Source organism: Vitis riparia, chromosome 6 (genome assembly GCF_004353265.1).
Source record: "Vitis riparia cultivar Riparia Gloire de Montpellier isolate 1030 chromosome 6, EGFV_Vit.rip_1.0, whole genome shotgun sequence".
In the NCBI taxonomy this organism is placed as follows: domain Eukaryota; kingdom Viridiplantae; phylum Streptophyta; class Magnoliopsida; order Vitales; family Vitaceae; genus Vitis; species Vitis riparia.
Window position 1 is genome coordinate 12262567 of NC_048436.1, and position 5511 is coordinate 12268077.

The following is a 5511-nucleotide window of genomic DNA, read 5'->3' on the forward strand; positions in this document are numbered from 1 at the left end:
ACTATGCTTGATATGTAAGTCTACGGAACATGGTGTGCAATCTTGTCCCACTCTACCTGCAGTGCAAGACATGTTTACGGAGCAAGCCAATGCCTTAGGGACATACAAGCAATATTCTAGCAATTCTCCATATTCCAACACTTATAATCCGGGTTGGAGAAATCATCCAAATCTATCATGGAATGGAGGTAACAATGGCCAGTTTCAACAACAAGGAAACTGATTTCAGGGTAATCAGACTAATGGGCAGCAAGGTTTTCAACCACAAGGTAAGCCATCTCAGAATTTTCAACAGCAATATCAAACCTCATCATCTAACTCAAGCCTGGAAGACATGATGAGAGAGTTTATACAGAAGCAAGACAAGCGTAATGAAGATCAAAATAGGATAAATGCTCAAACATCTCAAGAACTAGTAGATATTCGAACCACTTTGAGCCAACTTGCTGTAAGTTTATCTCAAGAGAAAGGAAAATTCCCAACTCAACCACAGAAAAATCCAAGAGGAGTAAATGATGTTTCTGAAGTGCAAAAGGAAGATTGCAATGTCATTATCACACTTAGAAATGGGAAAGAATATGAAGGGCCCAAGTTACCTGTAAGTGAAGATATTCCTGCTAGAGATGAACCAATTGTGGAGAAAAGTGTTAGAAATGAGAAAGCGTCTGAAAAATATGAGGAAGTCATTGTGAGCAAAAATAAAATGAGTGTTTCCAATCATTTTCCTTTCCCTTCAGCTATGCAGAGACACAAAGTGGGGGATAAGACTTTAGAGATTTTGGAAGTTTTGAAGCAAGTGAAGATCAACATTCCACTTCTTGATATGATCAAGCAAGTTCCTACTTATGCAAAGTTCCTCAAAGACTTATGCATTGTGAAGAGAAGGATTAAATTAAGCAAGAAAGCATTCCTCACCAAGCAAGTCAGTGCCATCATTGAGAATAAAGCAATGGTGAAGTACAAAGATCCAGGTTGTCCTACCATCTCAGTCCAGATTGGAAATTCATTCATGGAAAGGGCTTTGTTAGATTTGGGAGCTAGTGTGAATTTGCTTCCATATTCAATCTATAAGCAATTGGGATTGGGAGAGCTTAAGGCTACTACCATTACACTCTCTTTAGCAGACCATTCCATTAAAGTACCTAGAGGAGTAGTCGAAGATGTTTTGGTGCAAGTTGAAAAGTTCTACTACCCAATGGACTTTGTGGTGTTAGATACAGAACCATTGAAAAATGGTATGAATTCTGTTCCAATTATTCTTGGGGGACCCTTCCTTGCTACATCCAATGCTCTCATTAACTGTCGAAATGGATTGATGCAGTTATCTTTTGGGAACATGACAGTGGAAATGAATGTCTTCAATTTATGCAAGCAACCAATGGACCATGATGATGTGGAAAATGAGGAAGCATGCCTTATAGAGGCCTTGGTGCAAGAACACACAGAAAAGTTAATGGAAGAAAATATAGATGAATTTTTCTCTACAATCGTTAAGGAAGAATGTGTTCAAGTTGCTATAGAATGGAAAGAAAAATATACGATTCAATCTTTGAATAGTGTTGAGAATGATGAAGAAAGCAAAAAGGAAGAGGTTGAGATCAGCAAACCAGAGTTAAAGCCCCTACCACATGGTTTAAAGTATGTTTATTTAGAAGAAAATGAAGAAAAACCTGTGGTATATTCAGCTACATTAACTGAAGAGCAAGAAATTAAACTTTTGAAGGTGCATAAAGAGAATAAAAGAGCGATTGGTTGGTCCATTTCAGATTTGAAAGGGATAAATCCCTTGATTTGCACGCATCATATTTATTTGGAAGAGAATGCAAAACCAGTAAGGCAGCCACAAAGAAGGCTAAATCCCCTTATGCAAGATGTAGTCAGAAATGAGGTATTGAAGCTTTTAGATGCAGGTATTATTTATCCTATCTTTGACATTAGTTGGGTTAGCCCCACTCAAGTAGTACCTAAGAAAAGCGGGATAACTGTGATGAAGAATGATGAAGCAGAGCTCATTCCTACAAGGTTGACTACAGGTTGGCAAGTATGCATTGATTTTAGAAAGTTGAATGCAGTCACCAAGAAAGATCATTTTTCATTACCTTTCTTAGATCAGGTTTTGGAGAGGGTAGCTGGTCATGACTATTATTGCTTCTTGGATGGCTATTCAGGTTATTTTCAAATTGCCATTACATTGGAGGATCAGGAGAAAACCACATTCACATGCCCATTTGGCACCTATGCTTATAAGCGCATGCCTTTTTGGTCTTTGTAATGCACCGGCTACATTTCAAAGGTGTATGCTTAGTATTTTTAGTGACATGGTAAAGAGAATCATGGAAGTTTTCATGGATGATCTGACTGTTTATGGGAAGACCTTTGATGATTGTCTCTTAAATTTGAAAAAAGATTTGAAAAGGTGTATTGAGAAGGATTTGGTCCTAAATTGGGAGAAGTGTCACTTCATGGCAACCTCAGGGGTAGTACTTGGTCATATCATCTCAAAAGAGGGTATTCAGGTAGATCCAGCAAAAATTGAGCTCATCTCAAAGCTACCTTCGCCTACTACTGTTAAAAAGGTGAGACAATTTTTGGGACATGCAGGTTTTTATAGAAGGTTCATACAAGACTTCTCAAAAATCTCTCAACTTCTTTGTGCTTTACTACTTAAGGATGCAGAATTCATATGGACTAAAGCATGCCAAGAAGCTTTCAAGAAGCTAAAGTTACTCCTCACTACTGCACCAATTGTGAGAACTCCCAATTGGTCTCTCCCATTTGAGTTGATGTGTGATGCTAGTGACACTGCAGTGGGAGTCGTACTAGGTCAAAGGGAGGATGGAAAACCATATGTGGTGCACTATGCTAGTAAAACCCTCAATGATGCTTAGAAGAACTACACAACTACTGAAAAGGAGCTCATTGCAGTGGTGTTCGCACTTGATAAATTCAGGAACTACCTTTTAGGAACTTCAATAGTAATTTTTACTGATCATTCGGCCTTGAAATATCTACTAAACAAAAAGGATGCCAAAGCAAGACTTATCAGATGGATCCTTCTCCTTCAAGATTTTAACATTCAAATCAAGGATAAGTAAGGGATAGAGAATGTGGTTGCTGATCATCTTTCCCGAGTTAAAGTAGAGTCACATTTCGAGGAAGCACAAATTAATGATGAGTTTCCTGATGATGCACTTTGTGCAGTGGAGAAGTTGCCTTGGTTCGCAAATATAGTCAATTACTTGGCAACCGGAAAGCTTCCATCATAATGGAACATGGAAACAAAGAAGTATTTTCTTTCACAGGCAAAACACTATGCTTGGGATGATCCATATTTGTATAAATTTTTCCCCGATCAAATTATGTGGAGATGTGTTCCAGAGGATGAACAACAAGACATATTGCGAATGTGCCATGAAGGAGCTTGTGGAGGTCATTTTGCTTCAAGGAAGACTTCAGCAAAAATTCTACAAAGTGGATTCTATTGGCCAACTATGTTCAAGGATTGTAACACTCACTGTAAAAGTTGTCCACAATGTCAACAACTGGGGAAAATCAACACAAGGTTTCAAATGCCTTAAAATCATATTTGTGTTGTTGAGGTCTTTGATTGTTGAGGTCTGGACTTTATGGGACCATTCCCTCCTTCTTTTGGTAATCTCTATATTTTGGTGGGAGTGGATTATATCTCTAAATGGGTAGAAGCAGTGGCATGCAAGAGCAATGATCACAAAGTGGTGCTCAAATTTTTAAAGGAGAATATTTTCTATAGGTTTGGCATTCCGAGAGCAATCATTAGTGATGGAGGTTCACACTTTTGTAATAAGCCCTTTTCCACTCTTTTGCAGAAATATGGAGTGAGACATAAAGTGTCTACCCTATATCACCCTCAAATGAATGGGCAAGCTGAGCTAGCAAATCAGGAAATTAAGAGAATCCTCACCAAAGTAGTCAATACTACAAGAAAAGATTGGTCTACCAAGTTGAGTGATGCACTTTGGGCATATAGGACAGCTTATAAGATTGTCTTTGGCATGTCACCGTACCGAATTGTTTATGGTAAAACATGTCATTTGCCTGTAGAACTCGAACATCGTGCATATTGGGCTATAAAGAAGATGAACTTTGATTCGGATCAAGCTGGAGCTAAAGTGAAATATGATTTGAATGAACTTGAGGCATATCGAAATGAGAGTTATGAATGCTTACGTAATGCAAGGGAAAAACACAAATTCTACCATGACAAGCTTATTTTACGAAGGGAGTTCAAGCAAGGTGAATATGTGTTGTTGTACAACTCCAAGCTTCACATTTTCCCAGGAAAGCTTAGGTCAAGGTGGAATGGCCCTTATGTGGTAAAGGAAGTCTTCCCTTATGGCACCGTGACCATTCAAAATCCAAGGATAGGTAATGAATTCAAAGTTAATGGTCAGCGCCTAAAGCATTTCATTGAAAGATTTGAGACACAAGAGAAGAATCTCCATTTTCTTGATGAGGATGTCCAAAAGGGTTGAAGCATTTTCTGAAAATCCAGTAGGTAAAAATTAGATTTAGGTAAAACTTTTATTCATTTAATTTCTCTTTTATTTTGTTTTATTTTATTTATTTATTTTCTTTTATTTAGTTTTGCATTTTCAATTAGTCATTAGCAATATGGTTAGCATTTTTTATTTTTTTATTTTTATTTTTAGTTGTTTTTAACTTACTAATGAGTTTATGAGTTGTAGCAACTTAGCTTGCAAAACATCCGAGTGATATAGGTAAATACGAACTTCAAGGGAGTGAAAAGGTAAGCCTCACATGTGTTCAAGGTGACAAAGCTCCTACAGTTTATATGAAGTCCTCATAACAAACTTCTCACTTGATGATCTTGAGGTAACATATTCATTTTTCCTTTCTTTTGACCCATTATCCTACACATTGGGGACAATGTGTAATTTAGGTCGAGGGAGGAAGGCCTATTAGCCTATTAGCCCTAATTTTTTTCAAAAGTTTGCATGTCATCTTTGGTTAGCTAATGAGATTCTTGATTTGCCTTGGTAACTCATGGTTTATTTGGCATGAGAATGCTTTAAGTAGTATTATTTCTTTAGAATTTGAGAAAAAATGCAGTTAGAGCAAGAGTATTAGTTCACTTACCTTATCTTTATATACCTTTAAGTGCAAAAATAGTTAGGTTGAATCCTTGGAATACCTTCAATTTTTCTTTGATGGTTATTTTCTATTTAAGACTCAAAGCACACACAAAGCATGTGTACCCTTATGGCATCTTGATTAAGATAATTTCTTTAGCTTAAAAAGAGTTGTTCTTAAGCAATAAAATGAGGAAATGAAAAAAAAAATTGAAAATGACTGATTTAAGCTTGAGCAATTATCTGAGGGGGTAATGGCCTTGTGTCTTCAAGCCCTGGTGCCCGAATATGATCGAGTTGGGATCCCGCGAGCTGAAGCCTCTAGATGCTATGAACCACTAAGGGTTATGGATGAGTTGAATGATTCTACATGATGAGCTCA

The 5511-nt window shown here is 37.3% G+C and overlaps 1 pseudogene; it reads left to right on the forward strand.

Annotated features, from left to right (window-relative positions):
- Nucleotides 1-334: 334 nt before the first annotated feature.
- On the forward strand, nucleotides 335-4511 carry LOC117916982 (annotated as a pseudogene).
- Nucleotides 4512-5511: the final 1000 nt, after the last annotated feature.